Source organism: Salmo trutta, unplaced genomic scaffold (assembly GCF_901001165.1).
Source record: "Salmo trutta unplaced genomic scaffold, fSalTru1.1, whole genome shotgun sequence".
Classification (NCBI taxonomy): domain Eukaryota; kingdom Metazoa; phylum Chordata; class Actinopteri; order Salmoniformes; family Salmonidae; genus Salmo; species Salmo trutta.
In genome coordinates, this window is record NW_021822911.1 from 248,826 (window position 1) to 269,472 (window position 20,647).

Here is a 20,647-nt window from a genome sequence, read left to right on the forward strand (position 1 = left end):
CTGTCAATTAACTCCTGAGCCACATCCTGACTGATGGCAGCCCATTCTTGCATAATCAATGCTTGGAGTTTGTCTGAATATGTGTTTTTTTGTTTGTCCACCCGCCTCTTGAGGATTGACCACAAGTTCTCAATGGGATTAAGGTCTGGGGAGTTTCCTGGCCATGGACCCAAAATATCGATGTTTTGTTCCCAGAGCCACTTAGTTATCACTTTTGCCTTATGGCAAGGTGCTCTATCATGCTGGAAAAGGCATTGTTCGTCACCAAACTGTTCCTGGATGGTTGGGAGAAGTTGCTCTCGGAGGATGTGTTGGTACCATTCTTTATTCATGGCTGTGTTCTTAGGCAAAATTGTGAGTGAGCCCACTCCCTTGGCTGAGAAGCAACCCCACACATGAATGGTCTCAGGATGCTTTACTGTTGGCATGACACAGGACTGATGGTAGCGCTCACCTTGTCTTCTCCGGACAAGCTTTTTTCCTGATGCACCAAACAATCAGACAGGGGATTCATCAGAGAAAATTACTTTACTCCAGTCCTCAGCAGTCCAATCCCTGTACCTTTTGCAGAATATCAGTCTGTCCCTGATGTTTTTCCTGGAGACAAGTGGCTTCTTTGCTGCCCTTCTTGACACCAGGCTATCCTCCAAAAGTCTTCACCTCACTGTCTTTTGACTGATACTGCTTTTAAACTGGTCTGGTCAGTCTACTCAAATATTTGTACTATACATGTTTCTATCTGCAGGCAAAACTTTGATCATTTGTCATTTTTAATAATGATACATTCATTTATGAATAGATATGGAAGGTTTCAGGACACTGATATATCTGAATATGTTGAAAAAATATACTGCCACTATTTTCACAACCAAAGAATAGCAGTGTGTTTTTAATATGATTTGACTCTTTGCAGGCTGTCAGGATGTCTAGTCACAGAGGAAGGCTGTGCTTCTGTTAAAAGTAAAGTACCTACTGCACGTGTTAAAGAGCACTGTTTCCACCCGTTTTTCGAACCGAGGACATTTCTTGTGTAAAGCGAACGTGATAACCACTAGACTACAGAAACTGCTGCTTGATTTTTCTGCAAGGAGTTAACCGAATTTTACAGATATTCATGGCACGTATTCGAATTTCCAAAATAAGGCATTAATGAAATTCTCTGTTACCGCTATAGTACTTCTTGAATGTGTCAATGAGCGTTGTTTCCGCCCGGTTTCAAAACAGGGACCTTTCGCGTGTGAAGCAAACCTGATAACCACTACACTACAGAAACTGCTGCTACAATTATCTGCAATGAGTAAACCGAATTTTACAGATATTCATGGCACGTATTCGAATGTCCAAAATACAGAATTTATGAAAATAACTATTCTCTGTTAAAAGTACAGTACCTACTGCACATGTCAAATAGACACTGTTTCCATCCGGTTTCGAACCGAGGACCTTTCTTGTGTAAAGCGAACGTGATAACCACTAGACTACAGAAACTGCTGCTTGATTTTTCTGCAATGAGTAAACCGAATTTTACAGATATTCATGGCACGTATTCGAATTTCCAAAATACAGAATTTATGAAAATAACTATTCTCTGTTAAAAGTACAGTACCTACTGCACATGTCAAATAGACACTGTTTCCACCCGGTTTCGAACCGAGGACCTTTCTTGTGTAAAGCGAACGTGATAACCACTAGACTACAGAAACTGCTGCTTGATTTTTCTGCAAGGAGTAAACCGAATTTTACAGATATTCATGGCACATATTCGAATTTCCAAAATAAGGCATTTATGAAAATAACTATTCTCTGTTTAAAGTACAGTACCTACTGCATGTGTCAAAGAGCACTGTTTCTGCCCGGTTTCAAACCGAGGACCTTTCGCGTGTAAAGCTAATGTGATAACCACTACAGTACAGAAACTGCTGGTACAATTAGCTGCAAGGAGTAAACCGAATTTTAAAGATATTCATGGCACGCGTTCGAATATCCAAAATAAGGTATTTATGAAAATAACTATTCTCTGTTAAAAGTACAGTGCCTACTGCACGTGTCAAAGAGCACTGTTTCCGCCCGGTTTCGAACCGAGGACCTTTCGCGTGTTAAGCGTACATGATAACCACTACACTACAGAAACTTCTGCTACAGTTTGCTACAAGGAGTAAACCGAATTTTACAGATATTCATGGCACGTATTCGAATTTCCAAAATACAGAATTTATGAAAATAACTATTCTCTGTTAAAAGTACAGTACCTACTGCACGTGTCAAAGAGCACTGTTTCCACCCGGTTTCGAACCGAGGACCTTTCGCGTGTTAAGCGAACGTGATAACCACTACACTTCAGAAACTGCTGCTACATTTAGCTACGAGGAGGAAACCGAATTTTACTGATATTCATGGCACGTATTCGAATTTCCAAAATACAGAATTTATGAAAATAACTTTTCTCTGTTAAAAGTACAGTACCTTACTGGACGTGTCAAAGAGCACTGTTTCCACCCGGTTTCGAACCGAGGAAATTTCGCGTGTTAAGCAAACGTGATAACCACTACACTACAGAAACTGCTGCTACATTTTGCTTCAAGGAGTAAACCGAATTTTACAGATATTCATGGCACGTATTCGAATTTCCAAAATAAGGCATTAATGAAATTCTCTGTTACCGCTATAGTACTTCTTGAATGTGTCAATGAGCGTTGTTTTCGCCCGGTTTCGAACCAGGGACCTTTCGCGTGTGAAGCAAACGTGATAACCACTACACCACAGAAACTAGTACTACAGTTAGCTGCAAGGAGTAAACCGAATTTTACTGATATTCATGGCACGTATTCGAATTTCCAAAATACAGAATTTATGAAAATAACTATTCTCTGTTAAAAGTACAGTACCTACTGCACGTGTCAAAGAGCACTGTTTCCACCCGGTTTTGATCCGAGGACCTTTCGCATCCTCGGTTCGACGTGATAACCACTAGACTACAGAAACTGCTGCTACAATTGGCTGCAAGGAGTAAACCGAATTTTAATGATATTCATGGCACGTATTCGAATTTCCAAAATAAGGCATTTATGAAAATAATTATTCTCTGTTTAAAGTACAGTACCTACTGCATGTGTCAAAGAGCACTGTTTCTTTCCGGTTTCAAACCAAGGATCTTTCGCGTGTAAAGCGAATGTGATAACCACTAGACTACAGAAACTGCTGCTACAATTAGCTGCAAGGAGTTAATCGAATTTTAAAGATATTCATATTTCCAAAATAAGGCACTAATGAAATTCTCTGTTACCACTACGGTACTTCTTGAATTTGTCAATGAGCGTTGTTTCCGCCTGGTTTCAAAACAGGGACCTTTCGCGTGTGAAGCAAACGTGATAACCACTACACTACAGAAACTGCTGCTACATTTTGCTACGAGGAGGAAACCGAATTTTACTGATATTCATGGCACGTATTCGAATTTCCAAAATACAGAATTTATGAAAATAACTTTTCTCTGTTAAAAGTACAGTACCTTACTGGACGTGTCAAAAAGCACTGTTTCCACCCGGTTTCGAACCGAGGACCTTTCGCGTGTTAAGCAAACGTGATAACCACTACACTACAGAAACTGCTGCTACATTTCGCTGCAAGGAGTAAACCGAATTTTACAGATATTCATGGCACGTATTCGAATTTCCAAAATGAGGCATTAATGAAATTCTCTGTTACCGCTATAGTACTTCTTGAATGTGTCAATGAGCGTTGTTTTCGCCCGGTTTCGAACCAGGGAACTTTCGCGTGTGAAGCAAACGTGATAACCACTACACCACAGAAACTAGTACTACAATTAGCTGCAAGGAGTAAACCGAATTTCACTGATATTCATGGCACGTGTTCAAATTTCCAAAATTAGGTATTTATGAAAATAACTATTCTCTGTTTAAAGTAAAGTACCTACTGCACGTGTTAAAGAGAACTGTTTCCGCCCGGTTTCGATCCGAGGACCTTTTGCGTGTTAAGCGAACGTGATAACCACTACACTACAGAAACTGCTGCTACATTTAGCTACAAGGAGTAAACCGAATTTTACAGATATTCATGGCACGTATTCAAATTTCCAAAATACAGAATTTATGAAAATAACTATTCTCTGTTAAAAGTACAGCACCTACTGCACATGTCAAATAGACACTGTTTCCACCCGGTTTCGAACCGAGGACCTTTCTTGTGTAAAGCGAACGTGATAACCACTAGACTACAGAAACTGCTGCTTGATTTTTCTGCAAGGAGTAAACCGAATTTTTACAGATATTCGTGGCACGTATTCGAATTTCCAAAATAAGGCATTTATGAAAATAACTATTCTCTGTTTAAAGTACAGTACCTACTGCATGTGTCAAAGAGCACTGTTTCTGCCCGGTTTCAAACCGAGGACCTTTCGCGTGTAAAGCAAACGTGATAACCACTACAGTACAGAAACTGCTGGTACAATTAGCTGCAAGGAGTAAACCGAATTTTAAAGATATTCATGGCACGCGTTCGAATTTCCAAAATAAGGTATTTATGAAAATAACTATTCTCTGTTAAAAGTACAGTGCCTACTGCACGTGTCAAAGAGCACTGTTTCCGCCCGGTTTCGAACCGAGGACCTTTCGCATGTTAAGCAAACGTGATAACCACTACACTACAGAAACTGCTGCTACAGTTTGCTACAAGGAGTAAACCGAATTTTACAGATATTCATGGCACGTATTCGAATTTCCAAAATACAGAATTTATGAAAATAACTATTCTCTGTTAAAAGTACAGTACCTACTGCACGTGTCAAAGAGCACTGTTTCCACCCGGTTTTGATCCGAGGACCTTTCGCATCCTCGGTTCGACGTGATAACCACTAGACTACAGAAACTGCTGCTACAATTGGCTGCAAGGAGTAAACCGAATTTTACTGATATTCATGGCACGTATTCGAATTTCCAAAATACAGAATTTATGAAAATAACTTTTCTCTGTTAAAAGTACAGTACCTTACTGGACGTGTCAAAGAGCACTGTTTCCACCCGGTTTCGAACCGAGGACCTTTCGCGTGTTAAGCAAACGTGATAACCACTACACTACAGAAACTGCTGCTACATTTTGCTGCAAGGAGTAAACCGAATTTTACAGATATTCATGGCACGTATTCGAATTTCCAAAATGAGGCATTAATGAAATTCTCTGTTACCGCTATAGTACTTCTTGAATGTGTCAATGAGCGTTGTTTTCACCCGGTTTCGAACCAGGGACCTTTCGCGTGTGAAGCAAACGTGATAACCACTACACCACAGAAACTAGTACTACAATTAGCTGCAAGGAGTAAACCGAATTTCACTGATATTCATGGCACGTGTTCAAATTTCCAAAATTAGGTATTTATGAAAATAACTATTCTCTGTTTAAAGTAAAGTACCTACTGCACGTGTTAAAGAGAACTGTTTCCGCCCGGTTTCGATCCGAGGACCTTTTGCGTGTTAAGCGAACGTGATAACCACTACACTACAGAAACTGCTGCTACATTTAGCTACAAGGAGTAAACCGAATTTTACTGATATTCATGGTACGTATTCGAATTTCCAAAATAAGGCATTAATGAAATTCTCTGTTACCGCTACAGTACTTCTTGAATGTGTCAATGAGCGTTGTTTCCGCCCGGTTTCGAAACAGGGACCTTTCGCATGTGAAGCAAACCTGATAACCACTACACTACAGAAACTGCTGCTACAATTATCTGCAATGAGTAAACCGAATTTTACAGATATTCATGGCACGTATTCGAATTTCCAAAATACAGAATTTATGAAAATAACTATTCTCTGTTAAAAGTACAGTACCTACTGCACATGTCAAATAGACACTGTTTCCACCCGGTTTCGAACCGAGGACCTTTCTTGTGTAAAGCAAACGTGATAACCACTACACTACAGAAACTGCTGCTACAGTTTGCTACAAGGAGTAAACCGAATTTTACAGATATTCATGGCACGTATTCGAATTTCCAAAATAAGGTATTTATGAAAATAACTATTATCTGTTAAAAGTACAGTACCTACTGCATGTGTCAAAGAGCACTGTTTCTGCCCGGTTTCAAACCGAGGACCTTTCGCGTGTAAAGCTAATGTGATAACCACTACAGTACAGAAACTGCTGGTACAATTACCTGTAAGGAGTAAACCAAATTTTAAAGATATTCATGGCACGCGTTCGAATTTCCAAAATAAGGTATTTATGAAAATAACTATTCTCTGTTAAAAGTACAGTGCCTACTGCACGTGTCAAAGAGCACTGTTTCCGCCCGGTTTCGAACCGAGGACCTTTCGCGTGTTAAGCGAACGTGATTTTTTTTTTTTTTTATTATCAAAAATGTTTGTTTACAATATTTACAGTACAATCTACTGTTTACAGTACAATCCACAGAGAACAATACAGAAGACACTAGACTAACAGAAGCTGGTGAACAATTCACCCCCTATCAAATTCAAGGGACCCAATGAAAAATAAAGTAAATATCAAAACAGTGCTTTCAAAAATTATAAGTGATACCTCCACTCTCCTCTCGTGAAATTAACCCACTCCCTTCAACAAAAGATTCATCAAAATGTTCCATCCCATAATTAAACAACATATCTATGTGTTTACTGAACAGTGCTATAAAGATACTCCACACCTGAACCCTCTTTCTGTCAAAAGAAACATAATTCCTCCTACAAAAAATAGCATACCTCACAAAACTCAAAACCATATTCAACAAACACACATTAACACCCTCACATTTACCAGACACTCCAAATAACAAAAGTTCCTCCCACGCATACTTTTTCACGAAATCTCCCCCCCAGTTTCTACATAACATTTCCTTAACTTTACAAAAAAAATATTTTAAATCCTCACATTCTATAAACAAATGCATTAGAGTTTCCGGGAAACGTCCACATACATCGCATTCCCTTTCTATCTCACCATTAATTTGCTTTAACACCACCTTTGTAAATATTCTATTATGTCTTAATTTGAAATCATTATTTTCACACTCCTTACTATTATATTTTACATTTAAATTTTCCCATATCTTTTTTTCATCTAATTCCGGAAAAACTACTTTCCAAAATTTATCAGCAGCCGGCCTTCTACACACTTTTCCTACCATTATTCTATACAATCTTTTCACTGGTATACTAGATAAATGTACTTTCTTCTTACTGCTACCAATGAACAAATTAGGAAATACAAATAAATCTTCTCTTTCAACTTCACTATTTATTAAATCAACCCATTCTCTTGGTATACTATTCTTTATCTTGTTATACATATTATTCACTGTTCCCCTTCCCACCTCTTCATCCCATTCATTGATTATGTCAAAAATAGCTTCCCCAGGTAAAAACCCTGGAATTACCTCATATGTATAATCTTTTATTTGCCGTAGACCTGCACTCATAAATACTTTATTATACAAAACTTTTTCTTTGTTCTTGATTTTCTCATTCAGAAATATAGGTTGATTCATAATCAGGTCAATATGTCCACATTCATAATATACATTAGGCAACAACTCTGCCCATGCATTTAGCACCTCTTTATAAAAATCTGGTACCTTTTCAAACATTGCCCTTTTAAGCCCCATCAATAAACCATTATCCTCACAACCACCACTCTCCTCTAAGTAGACTTTAAAGAAGTGTTTCCAGCCATAATCTTCACTGTCATACAAATATTTCTTTACTGTTTTTATCCTAATAGCTTTTCTTTTGACATCTAAATCTACAAGTTTTAAACCTCCATCCACATAGTCAGCAATCAATGTTTTCTGAGCTATTCTCACTCCTTTACCATCCCATATAAAATTTGACACCACATTATTCAATTCATTTAGGACCCACTCCGGCATGTCCAGGACTCCCAAAACATACACAAATTTGGATAATACCAAAGCATTTGCAACAATTACTTTCCCTTCTAACTTAAGTTTTCTATTTTTCCAGAAATTCAACGTTAGCTTGACTTTATTAAGGATCCCAGTCCAAGTTATATATTTTGCCTCTTTCTCCTTTACACCAATGTTTACTCCCAGCACTTTAATAAAATCCTTTGCGCTCTTGAATGGAATCTCACACCCTTTTACATTGATATCCCCAACAAACATTATTTCAGTCTTCTCTATATTAACTTTAGCACCCGATGCCTTGCCATATATATCTATGATTTCCATAATGCTTCCAATACTTTCTATGTCCTTCACAGTACAAGTAGTGTCATCAGCATACTGATGTACAACACTGACACCACCACCTGGGATTCCAATACCCCTTACTTCTTTATTACTATTTATCAATGTAGCTAACGGTTCTGTAGAAACACTGTACAGCAGAGCTGACAAAGGACAACCCTGCCTTACTGACCTCTCCACAGGAAAAGTATCTGTTAACACTCCGTTACATTTCACACAACTTTTAGCCCCACTATACAACAGGTTGATCCAAGATACAAACTTTGGCCCAAACCCAAACCTCTCCATAGTTTGTAATAAAAAGCTGTGCTCCACTCTATCAAAAGCTTTGTTAAAATCCAAACTTAAAACTATACCACCTTCATTTTTCATTTGATTAACAACATCCCTAATTGTACAAATTACATCTGCAATATCTCTTCCAGGTATGCCGTAGGCTTGTGTTGATTCAATAATACTCCCAATCACCTTTTTCATCCTATTCGCTAACACTTTAGTCAGTATCTTATAGTCCGAATTTAGAAGGCTAATAGGCCTATAATTTTCTAACTTTAATCTACTGCCCCTATTTTTGAATAAGATCGTTAACATTCCAGTTGACATAGACTCAGGGATTTCCTTATTCTCTTCCATATAATGAAACACCCTCACTAAAATGGGTGCCAAAATATCTACAAAGACTTTATAGAACTCATTTGTTAAACCGTCCAAACCCGGACTTTTATTACCTTGCGTGCTAACAATTGCTTCCTTGATTTCCATAATCGAAATCTCTTCATCACACATCATTCTCTCTGCCTGCGATACTTTGGCACTAATTGTATCCAACACTTTTACAACACACACTTTATCTACATCATTCTTTTTGTAAAGATTTCTGTAAAAGTTTTCAACTGTCTCCAAGATCCCAACAAAATCGTTTACCTTTACACCTCTTTCATCTTCCAACTCTACAATGTAACTCTTAGTTTGTTTTCTTTTTTCCAGACCCAAAAAAAAGGATGTACATTTCTCTCCCTCCAAAGCGTACTGTGCCCTGCTCCTAACAATAGCACCCAAACATTTCTTTTTTTCATAACTACCCAGCTCTGCATGGATTTTCAAATAATTCACAACATCATAGTCTGGATCCGTATCAGCCTTTTCAAGTTCATGCAACATCCTATTCCTAAGCATTATTTCTTTCTGCTTATCTAACCGGTTATGATTTTTTGCGTACCTAATACTCCTATTTTTTACTTTTACTTTCACTTCCTCCCACCATAAACACACATTCTCTTTTAACAGTACATTAGACATTTCATCATTAATACATTCAACAATTTCATTTCTATATCCTTCCTCCTTTAACAGACTGGCATTTAAACACCATACACCTCCCCCTCTCCTCTCCTCTCCACACCAAAACCCATTTCAAATGACATTACTGCATGATCACTATATGCTGTAAAGGTATATGACACCTTCTTAACATTCTGCACCAATTCTTGTTTTGCTAGACATAAATCAATTCTGCTTTGTTTTAATTCCTTTAGAACCACCTGCCTTCTAGAGAATACTCTTCTGTTTGGATTTTCAGCCCTCCATATATCTACTAGATTCTCCTCATTCATAAGTTTCCATAATGCATTTCTAGAAGAGTCATATCTGAATTTAGCACAACTAGAGGCATCCATTCTACTACACCTCACATTAAAATCTCCTATCAGTATACAGTTTTCTGAGCACAGTGTTTTTAATTTGTGAAACATTTCTCTCCTTTCAGATTCAATATTTGAAGCATAAACATTAATTAAACGAAAAACTACATTTTGAACTTCAAATTCAATTACAATAAGTCTACCATCATTGTCAGCATATATTTGTTTTACATTCTGCACCACATCATTTTTTATCAAAATAGCCACACCACATGTTTTATCTCCTCCATGACTACAAAAAATTAAATCAGACCATTTACTCTTAATCTCCTGCATTTTGGATTCTGTCCAATTGGTCTCTTGAAAACACAACATGTCTGCCTTAACAGACACTAATACCTGCTCAAATTTTCTCATGTTTCTCAAACTGTTACCGTTTAGGGATGCGACTGTAATCATTATTAATGTTTGCAGAAGTATAATCAGAGTCAAACAAGTCCTTTCAAATCCTACTTTTTCTTTTTTCCAAATCCCATCATCTCCCTGGTTTTCGACAATGACCTCTTATTTTTTACAAACAACTGAAGATCTTCACCATCTATTTCATCATCCGTCTCTTTATTTGGATTTTTGGGGGGAGCGGCTGTGAAGCCTTTTGAAAAGTGCGCTTTAACAGTGCCCGTGACTTCAGTGGACCCAACCCACTCTTTGGTGTAATTCTCACACAGGCTTAAAGCTGGCTCAGGCACCTGAGAAGCACCTTGCACCATCTCCACCTGTGTATGTATTTCACCCATCATGTGCTGCTGTTCCACCTTGTCAGCAGCAGAGACTAAAACCCTGTCTCGTGCTTTGCCATAAGACATTACAGGCTCTTCAAGCTTATCTGCCATTGTCTCTGGAGTCACACTCTCCATGTCACTCTCATCCTCTCTCTCCATCGGCACACTCCCCTCCCCTTCCTCAGACGTGAGGTCCATTGTTTGCAAAAGTAAGTGATCTTCTCCCTTATTACAGCTACATCTAACTTTGGGTCTGTCACACATTTTGCACACATTTCCTATGTTCCGACATTCTCTGGCATAATGCCCTTGTTCACTACATTTGTGGCATGTGAATTCCGGACATTCCTTTAGTATGTGCCCCGGCTGAATACATAATCTACATACCTTCACTTGATTGTCGTGGATTACACGAAAATATTCAAATCCCTCGACAGTGTTAAATTTAGTAGAATATGGCAAGGATTGCACATTGTCTGTAAACTTTACCTTGCAAAATCTCGTCCCATCTACAATGTCCGTTCCTGGCCACATCCTCCTCTTGATTGGCGTGGTCGCCTTCACATTCCAGCCTTTTAGTTTCTCTTCTATCTCCTCATCCGTAATGTATGCGGGCAAGTTCAAAAAGGACACCACCAGCTCATCGTTCCCTAATTCTTTAGCCATGATTTGACAGTTCTTTATCTTTAGCCCGTCTATTAGTCTTTCTTTTCCATTTACATGAGACATTGTTATTTCATACTTATTTCCGTCTTTCATTCGACATCCCAGTATTGCTCCGCAAACTTCCTTTATTCCTCTCAGCAATTCCATCGTTGTTATTTTCCCTTCTCCACTTATTTCCACGTTCACCGTCAGTTCCTTCTCATATGTTCTTTTTTTCAGTTCTTCGTTTAACATTCTGATTTCACTGTTGTCCTTTCTCGTCGTCGTTTGTATTCTTGATGTCGAAGCCATGTTGTCCGTCCGGTTATTTTAAGCAATATCCCCCAAACAGCTCACGCTGATGGGGGACAATAGCAAAAAAGTTTCACAGAAACTTCACTACAGTCACTCACAAACTTTCAAACTTATAAAGCAAATAGACCTCCAAAAACAACGATATTCTCTCTCAAGCACTCAGACACCTGCTTCTCTTCCACTTCTGAAACTCCAAAAAGGGGCGTGTGAAGTGAATGTGATAACCACTACACTACAGAAACTTCTGCCACAATTAGCTGCAAGGAGTAAACCGAATTTTAAAGATATTCATGGCACGTGTTCAAATTTCCGAATTAAGGGATTAATGAAATTCTCTGTTACCTCTATGGTTCTTCTTCATTGTGTCAATGAGCGTTGTTTCCGCCTGGTTTCGAACCAGGGACCTTTCGCGTGTGAAGCAAACTTGATAACCACTACACTACAGAAACTGCTGCTACAGTTTGCTACAAAAAGTAAACCGAATTTTACCGATATTCATGGAACGTATTCGAATTTCCAAAATAAGTCATTAATGAAATTCTCTGTTATCACTATGATACTTCTTGAATGTGTCAATTATTATTGTTTCCGCCTGGTTTCGAACCAGGGACCTTTCGCGTGTGAAGTAAACATGATAACCACTACACTACAGAAACTGCTGCTACAATTATCTGCAAGGAGTAAACCGAATTTTACCGATATTCATGGCACGTATTCGAATTTCCAAAATAAGGCATTAACGAATTTCTCTGTTACCACTATGATACTTCTTGAATGTCAATGAGCGTTGTTTCCGCCCGGTTTCGAACCAAGGACTTTTCGGATGTGAAGCAAACGCAATAACAACTACACTACAGAAACTGCTGCTACATTTAGCTACAAGTAGTAAAGCGAATTTTACAGATATTCATGGCACGTATTCGAAATTCCAAAATACAGAATTTATGAAAATAACTTTTCTCTGTTAAATGTGCAGTACATACTGCACGTGTCAAAGAGCACTGTTTCCACCCGGTTTCGAACCGAGGACCTTTAGCATTTTAAGCGAACGTGATAACCACTACACTACAGAAACTGCTGCTACAATTAGCTGCTAGGAGTAAACCGAATTTTACCGATATTCATGGCACGTATTCGAATTTCAAAAATAGGGCAGTAATGAAATTCTCTGTTACCGCTACGGTACTTCTTGAATTTGTCAATGAGCGTTGTTTCTACCCGGTTTCGAACCAGGGACCTTTCGCATGTTAAGCGAAAGTGATAACCACTACACTACAGACACTGCTGCAACACTTATCTGCAAGGAGTAAACCGAATTTTACTGATATTCATGGCACATATTCGAATTTCCAAAATAAGGCATTAATGAATTTCTCTGTTACCACTATGATACTTTTTGAATGTGTCAATGAGCATTGTTTCCGCTGGTTTTGAACCAGGGACCTTTCGTGTGTGAAGCGAACGTGATAAACACTACACCACAGAAACTACTGCTACAATTAGCTGCAAGGAGTAAACCGAATTTTAAAGATATTCATGGAACGTATTCGAATTTCCAAAATTAGGGATTCATGAAATTCTCTGTGGTACTAACTGAATGTGTTAATGAGCGTTGTTTCCGCCTGGTTTCGAACCAGGGACCTTTCGCGTGTGAAGCGAATGTGATAACCACTACACTACAGAAACTGCTGCTACAATTATCTGCAAGGAGTGAAACGAATTTTACAGATATTCATGGCACGCGTTCAAATTTCCAAAATTAGGCATTTATGAAAATAACTATTCTCTGTTAAAAGTACAGTACCTACTGCACGTGTCAAATAGCACTGTTTCCACCCGGTTCCGAACCGAGGACATTTCGCGTGTAAAGCAAACGTGATAACCACTACACTACAGAAACTGCTGCTTGATTTTTCAACAAGGAGTAAACCGAATTTTACAGACATTCATGGCATGTATTCGAATTTCAAAAATAAGGCAGTAATGAAATTCTCTGTTACCGCTACAGTACTTCTTGAATTTGTCAATGAGCGTTGTTTCTACCCGGTTTCGAACCAGGGACCGTTCGCGTGTTAAGCGAAAGTGATAACCACTACACTACAGACACTGCTGCAACACTTATCTGCAAGGAGTAAACCGAATTTTACTGATATTCATGGCACGTATTCGAATTTCCAAAATACAGAATTTATGAAAATAACTATTCTCTGTTAAAAGTATAGTACCGACTGCACGTGTCAAAGAGCACTGTTTCCACCCGGTTTCGAACTGAGGACCTTTCGCATCCTCGGTTCGACGTGATAACCACTACACTACAGAAACTGCTGCTACAATTAGCTACAAGGAGTAAACCGAATTTTACCGATATTCATGGCACGTATTCGAATTTCCAAAATAAGTCATTAATGAATTTCTCTGTTATCACTATGATACTTCTTGAACGTGTCAAAATAGCGTTGTTTCCACCTGGTTTCGAACCAGGGACCTTTCGCGTGTGAAGCGAACGTGATAACCACTACACTACAGAAACTGCTGCTACTTTTAGCTACAAGGAGTAAACCGAATTTTACAGATATTCACGGCACGTTTTCGAATTTCCAAAATACAGAATTTATGAAAATAACTATTCTCTGTTAAACGTATAGTGCCTACTGCACGTGTCAAAGAGCACTGTTTCCGCCCGGTTTCGAACCGAGGACCTTTCGCGTGTTAAGCGAACGTGATTACCACTACACTACAGAAACTGCTGCTACATTTAGCTACAAGGAGTAAACCGAATTTTACTGATATTCATGGCACGTATTCGAACTTCCAAAATACAGAATTTATGAAAATAACTTTTCTCTGTTAAAAGTACAGTACCTTACTGGACGTGTCAAAGAGCACTGTTTCCACCCGGTTTCGAACCGAGGACCTTTCGCGTGTTAAGCAAAAGTGATAACCACTACACTACAGACACTGCTGCAACACTGATCTGCAAGGAGTAAACCGAATTTTACTGATATTCATGGCACGTGTTCAAATTTCCAAAATGAGGTATTTATGAAAATAACTATTCTCGGTTAAAAGTATAGTACCTACTGCACGTGTTAAAGAGCACTGTTTCCACCCACTTTCGAACCGAGGACATTTCGCATGTAAAACGAACGGGATAACCACTAGACTACAGAAACTGCTGCTACAATTAGCTACAAGGAGTAAACCGAATTTTAAAGATATTCATGGCAGGTATTCGAATTTCCGAAATAAGGCACTATTGAAATTCTCTGTTACCACTAAGGTACTTCTTGAATTTGTCAATGCGCGTTGTTTCCGCCTGGTTTCGAACCAGGGACCTTTCGCGTGTGAAGCAAACGTGATAATTTCTACACTACAGAAACTGCTGTTATATTTTGCTACAAGGAGTAAACCGAATTTTACAGATATTCATGGCACGCGTTCAAATTTCCAAAATTAGGTATTTATGAAAATAACTATTCTCTGTTAAAAGTATAGTACCTACTGCACATGTCAAAGAGCACTGTTTCCACCCGGTTTCGAAAGGTCCTCGGTTCGACGTGATAACCACTAGACTACAGAAACTGCTGCTACAGTTAGCTACAAGGAGTAAACCAAATTTTTAAGATATTCATGGCAGGTATTCGAATTTCCAAAATAAGGCACTAATGAAATTCTCTGTTACCACTACGGTACTTCTTGAATTGGTCAATGAGCGTTGTTTCCGCCTGGTTTCGAACCAGGGACCTTTCGAGTGTGAAGCAAACGTGATAATTACTACACTACAGAAACTGCTGTTACATTTTGCTACAAGGAGTAAACCGAATTTTACAGATATTCATGGCACGTATTCGAATTTCCAAAATAAGGCATTAATGAAATTCTCTGTTACCGTTATAGTACTTCTTGAATGTGTCAATGAGCGTTGTTTCCGCACGGTTTCGAACCAGGGACCTTTCGCGTGTGAAGCAAACATGATAACCACTACACTACAGAAACTGCTGCTACAGTTATCTGCAATGAGTAAACCGAATTTTACAGATATTCATGGCACGTATTCGAATTTCCAAAATACAGAATATATGAAAATAACTTACCTCTGTTAAAAGTACAGTACCTACTGCACATGTCAAAGAGCACTGTTTCCACCCGGTTTCGAACCGAGGACCTTTGCGTGTTAAGCAAACGTGATAACCACTAGACTACAGAAACTGCTGCTACAATTAGCTGCAAGGAGTAAACCAAATTTTACCGATATTCATAGCACGTATTCGTATTTCCAAAATAAGTCATTAATGAATTTCTCTGTTATCACTATGATACTTCTTGAATGTTTCAATTAGCGTTGTTTCCGCCGGGTTTCGAACCAGGGACTTTTCACGTGTGAAGCAAACGTGATAACCACTACACTACAGAAACTGCTGCTACAATTATCTGCAAGGAGTAAACCGAATTTTACAGATATTCATGGCACGCGTTCAAATTTCCAAAATTAGGCATTTATGAAAATAACTATTCTCTGTTAAAAGTACAGTACCTACTGCACGTGTCAAATAGCACTGTTTCCACCCGATTTCAAACCGAGGACCTTTCGCATGTAAAGCGAACGTGATAACCACTACACTACAGAAACTGCTGCTTGATTTTTCTGCAAGGAGTAAACCGAATTTTACAGATATTCATGGCACGAATTCGAATTTCCAAAATACAGCAGTAATGAAATTCTCTGTTACCGCAATAGTACTTCTTCAATGTGTCAATGAGCGTTGTTTCCACACGGTTTCGAACCAGGGACCTTTCGCGTGTGAAGCTAACGTGATAACCACTACATTACAGAAACTGCTGCTACAATTAGCTACAAGGAGTAAACCGAATTTTAAAGATATTCATGGCAGGAATTCGAATTCCCAAAATAAGGCACCATTGAAATTCTCTGTTACCACTACGGTACTTCTTGAAATTGTCAATGAGCGTTGTTTCCGCCTGGTTTCGAACCAGGGACCTTTCGCGTGTGAAGCAAACGTGATAATTTCTACACTACAGAAACTGCTGTTACATTTTGCTACAAGGAGTAAACCGAATTTTACAGATATTCATGGCACGCGTTCAAATTTCCAAAATTAGGTATTTATGAAAATAACTATTCTCTGTTAAAAGTATAGTACCTACTGCACATGTCAAAGAGCACTGTTTCCACCCGGTTTCGAACCGAGGACATTTCGCATGTAAAGCGAACGTGATAACCACTAGACTACAGAAACTGCTGCTACAATTAGCTACAAGGAGTAAACCGAATTTTAAAGATATTCATGGCAGGTATTCGAATTTCCAAAATAAGGAACTTATGAAATTCTCTGTTACCACTACGGTACTTCTTGAATTTGTCAATGAGCGTTGTTTCCGCCTGGTTTCAAACCAGGGACCTTTCGCGTGTGAAGCAAACGTGATAATTACTACAATACAGAAACTGCTTTTACATTTTGCTACAAGGAGGAAACCGAAATTTACAGATATTCATGGCACGTATTCGAATTTCCAAAATAAGTCATTAATGAATTTCTCTGTTACCACTATGATACTTCTTGAATGTGTCAATGAGCATTGTTTCTGCTGGTTTCGAACCAGGGACCTTTCGTGTGAGAAGCGAACGTGATAAACACTACACCAAAGAAACTACTGCTACAATTAGCTGCAAGGAGTAAACCGAATTTTAAAGAAATTCACTGTTACCGCCCGGTTTTGAACCGAGGACCTTTCGCATGCTAAGCGAACGTGATAACCACTATACTACAGAAACTGCTGCTTGATTTTTCTGCAAGGAGTAAACTGAATTTTACAGATATTCATGGCACCTATTCGAATTTCCAAAATAAGGCATTAATGAAATTCTCTGTGGTACTAATTGAATGTGTCAATGAGCGTTGTTTCCGCCTGGTTTCGAACCTTTCGCATGTGAAGCAAACGTGATAACCACTACACCACAGAAACTAGTACTACAATTAGCTGCAAGGAGTAAACCGAATTCTAAAGATATTCATGGCAGGTATTCGAATTTCCAAAATAAGGCACTAATGAAATTCTCTGTTACCATTACGGTACTTCTTGAATTTGTCAATGAGCATTGTTTCCGCCTGGTTTTGATCCAGGGACCTTTCGCGTGTTAAGCGAACGTGATAACCACCACACTACAGAAACTGCTTCTACAATTACCTGCAAGGAGTAAACCGAATTTTACCGATATTCATGGCACGTATTCGAATTTCCAAAATACAGAATTTATGAAAATAACTATTCTCTGTTAAAAGTATAGTGCCTACTGCACGTGTCAAAGAGCACTGTTTCCGCCCGGTTTCGAACCGAGGACTTTTCGCGTGTTAAGCGAACGTGATAACCATTTCACTACAGAAACTGCTGCTACATTTAGCTACGAGGAGGAAACCGAATTTTACAGATATTCATGGCACGTATTCGAATTTCCAAAATAAAGCATCAATGAAATTCTCTGTAACCGCTATAGTACTTCTTGAATTTGTCAATGAGCGTTGTTTCCACCCGGTTTCGAACCAGGGACCTTTCGCGTGTGAAGCAAACGTGATAACCACTACACTATAGAAACTGCTGCTACAATTGTCTGCAAGCAGTAAACCGAATTTTACTGATATTCATGGCATGTGTTCAAATTTCCAAAGTTAGGTATTTATGAAAATAATTATTCTCTGTTAAAAGTATAGTACCTACTGCAAGTGTTAAAGAGCACTGTTTCCACCCGTTTTTCGAACCGAGGACATTTCGCGTGTAAAGCGAACGTGATAACCACTAGACTACAGTAACTGCTGCTTGATTTTTCTGCAAGAAGTAAACCGAATTTTACAGATATTCATGGCACGTATTCGAATTTCCAAAATAAGGCATTTATGAAAATAATTATTCTCTGTTTAAAGTACAGTACCTACTGCATGTGTCAAAGAGCACTGTTTCTGCTCGGTTTCAAACCAAGGACCTTTCGCGTGTAAAGCGAACGTGATAACCACTACACTACAGAAACTGCTGATTGATTTTTCTACAAGGAGTAAACCGAATTTTACAGATATTCATGGCACGTATTCGAATTTCCAAAATAAGGCATCGATGAAATTCTCTGTTACCGCTATAGTACTTCTTGAATGTGTCAATGAGCGTTGTTTCCACCCGGTTTCGAACCAGGGACCTTTCGCGTGTGAAGCAAACGTGATAACCACTACACTACAGAAACTGCTGCTAAATTTATCTACAAGGAGTAAACCGAATTTTACAGATATTCATGGCACGTATTCGAATTTCCAAAATACAGAATTTATGAAAATAACTATTCTCTGTTAAAAGTATAGTGCCTACTGCACGTGTCAAAGAGCACTGTTCCAACCCGGTTTCGAACCGAGGACCTTTAGCGTGTTAAGCAAACGTCATAACCACTACACTACAGAAACTGCTGCTACAGTTTGCTACAAGGAGTAAACCGAATTTTACAGATATTCATGGCACGTATTCGAATTTCCAAAATACAGAATTTATGAAAATAACTATTCTCTGTTAAAAGTATAGTGCCTACTGCACGTCTCAAAGAGCACCGTTTCCACCCGGTTTCGAACCGAGGACTTTTCAAGTGTTAAGCGAACGTGATAACCACTACACTACAGAAACTGCTGCTATATTTAGCTACGAGGAGGAAACCGAATTTTACTGATATTCATGGCACGTATTGGAATTTCCAAAATACAGAATTTATGAAAATAACTTTTCTCTGTTAAAAGTACAGTACCTTACTGGACGTGTCAAAGAGCACTGTTTCCACCCGGTTTCGAACCGAGGACCTTTCGCGTGTTAAGCAAACGTGATAACCACTACACTACAGAAACTGCTGCTACAATTATCTGCAAGGAGTAAACCGAATTTTACAGATATTCATGGCACGTATTCGAATTTCCAAAATAAGGCATTAATGAAATTCTCTGTTACCGCTATAGTACTTCTTGAACGTGTCAATGAGCGTTGTTTCCGCCCGGTTTCGAACCAGGGGCCTTTCGCGTGTGAAGCAAACGTGATAACCACTACACTACAGAAACTGCTGCTACAATTATCTGCAAGGAGTAAACCGAATTTTACAGATATTCATGGCAAGTATTCCAATTTCCAAAATACAGAATTTATGAAAATAACTTTTCTCTGTTAAAAGTACAGTACCTACTGCAGGTGTCAAAGAGCACTGTTTCCACCCGGTTTCAAACCGAGCACCTTTCGCGTGTGTTATAAATATATTTGATAAGCTGGTCTATTGCGCAACACTTATCTGTTGATACAAAAGACACATTCTGTGTTGAACTGATACTAGCTATACACGCACACCCAGAAACAGATTGGCCGAATTAGACCTTACACAGCACTGATAAAACAGGAAATGACCTGATCACAGGGGTCAACGTCCAGTCTCGCAATAATATCTTGTGACTACAGAGATACACAGACAAGGACTCAGCACAAAGTACACACACACACACAAACCCATCCCAGAGGGCTGGGTCAGCGGAACAAAGAACACACTCATGGACCAATGGGGAGTCGATACCGACCCGAGACCAGAACGTCACTCCACTCATCGACCAGTCAGGAGGACGAATCTACAAGACTCAACATACGTCATTACATTACAATCATGTTGTATAAAATAGATGCACACTATGTGTAGGGGCTCGCTTCCGCTAGTTCCATAAGAGCTAAAAGAACGAGTCCGTGCACGTTTTGCCAAATATCTTTGTCTCTTAATAAAGCTGCCTTTACGATAATTGAATCCACCCAGTCCAGCGTCTTGACTTGGTCTCCTTCTCAAGTAACTGATCATCAACAAAACTTGGTAGCAGAGGAAGGTTTCATACTTCTGAATTCGGTCCATAGATGGTTGATGTGAGAGGGGACAAGTCCAGGACAATCTCGTGAGGACGGGTGACCTGTCCGCAGGAGCCATCGGTGATTCTACTTGCCCCGGGAAACTGATC

The 20,647-nt window shown here is 38.9% G+C and overlaps 10 non-coding genes across 10 annotated transcripts; all 10 read right to left on the bottom strand.

Moving 5' to 3' along the window:
* Positions 1-4,597: 4,597 nt before the first annotated feature.
* On the bottom strand, positions 4,598-4,670 carry trnav-aac (transfer RNA valine (anticodon AAC)). Its single transcript has one exon. It is a non-coding gene; the product is annotated as a tRNA-Val (tRNA).
* A 7,953-nt stretch (positions 4,671-12,623) lies between these two features.
* On the bottom strand, positions 12,624-12,696 carry trnaf-aaa (transfer RNA phenylalanine (anticodon AAA)). Its single transcript has one exon. It is a non-coding gene; the product is annotated as a tRNA-Phe (tRNA).
* Positions 12,697-12,830: 134 nt separating this feature from the next.
* Positions 12,831-12,903, bottom strand: trnav-aac (transfer RNA valine (anticodon AAC)). Its single transcript has one exon. It is a non-coding gene; the product is annotated as a tRNA-Val (tRNA).
* Positions 12,904-13,234: 331 nt separating this feature from the next.
* Positions 13,235-13,307, bottom strand: trnav-cac (transfer RNA valine (anticodon CAC)). Its single transcript has one exon. It is a non-coding gene; the product is annotated as a tRNA-Val (tRNA).
* A 771-nt stretch (positions 13,308-14,078) lies between these two features.
* Positions 14,079-14,151, bottom strand: trnav-cac (transfer RNA valine (anticodon CAC)). Its single transcript has one exon. It is a non-coding gene; the product is annotated as a tRNA-Val (tRNA).
* A 141-nt stretch (positions 14,152-14,292) lies between these two features.
* Positions 14,293-14,365, bottom strand: trnav-aac (transfer RNA valine (anticodon AAC)). Its single transcript has one exon. It is a non-coding gene; the product is annotated as a tRNA-Val (tRNA).
* Positions 14,366-17,342: 2,977 nt separating this feature from the next.
* Positions 17,343-17,415, bottom strand: trnaa-agc (transfer RNA alanine (anticodon AGC)). Its single transcript has one exon. It is a non-coding gene; the product is annotated as a tRNA-Ala (tRNA).
* Positions 17,416-17,740: 325 nt separating this feature from the next.
* Positions 17,741-17,813, bottom strand: trnav-aac (transfer RNA valine (anticodon AAC)). Its single transcript has one exon. It is a non-coding gene; the product is annotated as a tRNA-Val (tRNA).
* A 348-nt stretch (positions 17,814-18,161) lies between these two features.
* trnav-cac (transfer RNA valine (anticodon CAC)) lies at positions 18,162-18,234 on the bottom strand. Its single transcript has one exon. It is a non-coding gene; the product is annotated as a tRNA-Val (tRNA).
* Positions 18,235-18,590: 356 nt separating this feature from the next.
* On the bottom strand, positions 18,591-18,663 carry trnav-uac (transfer RNA valine (anticodon UAC)). The gene has a single exon. It is a non-coding gene; the product is annotated as a tRNA-Val (tRNA).
* Between the last annotated feature and the right edge of the window lie 1,984 nt (positions 18,664-20,647).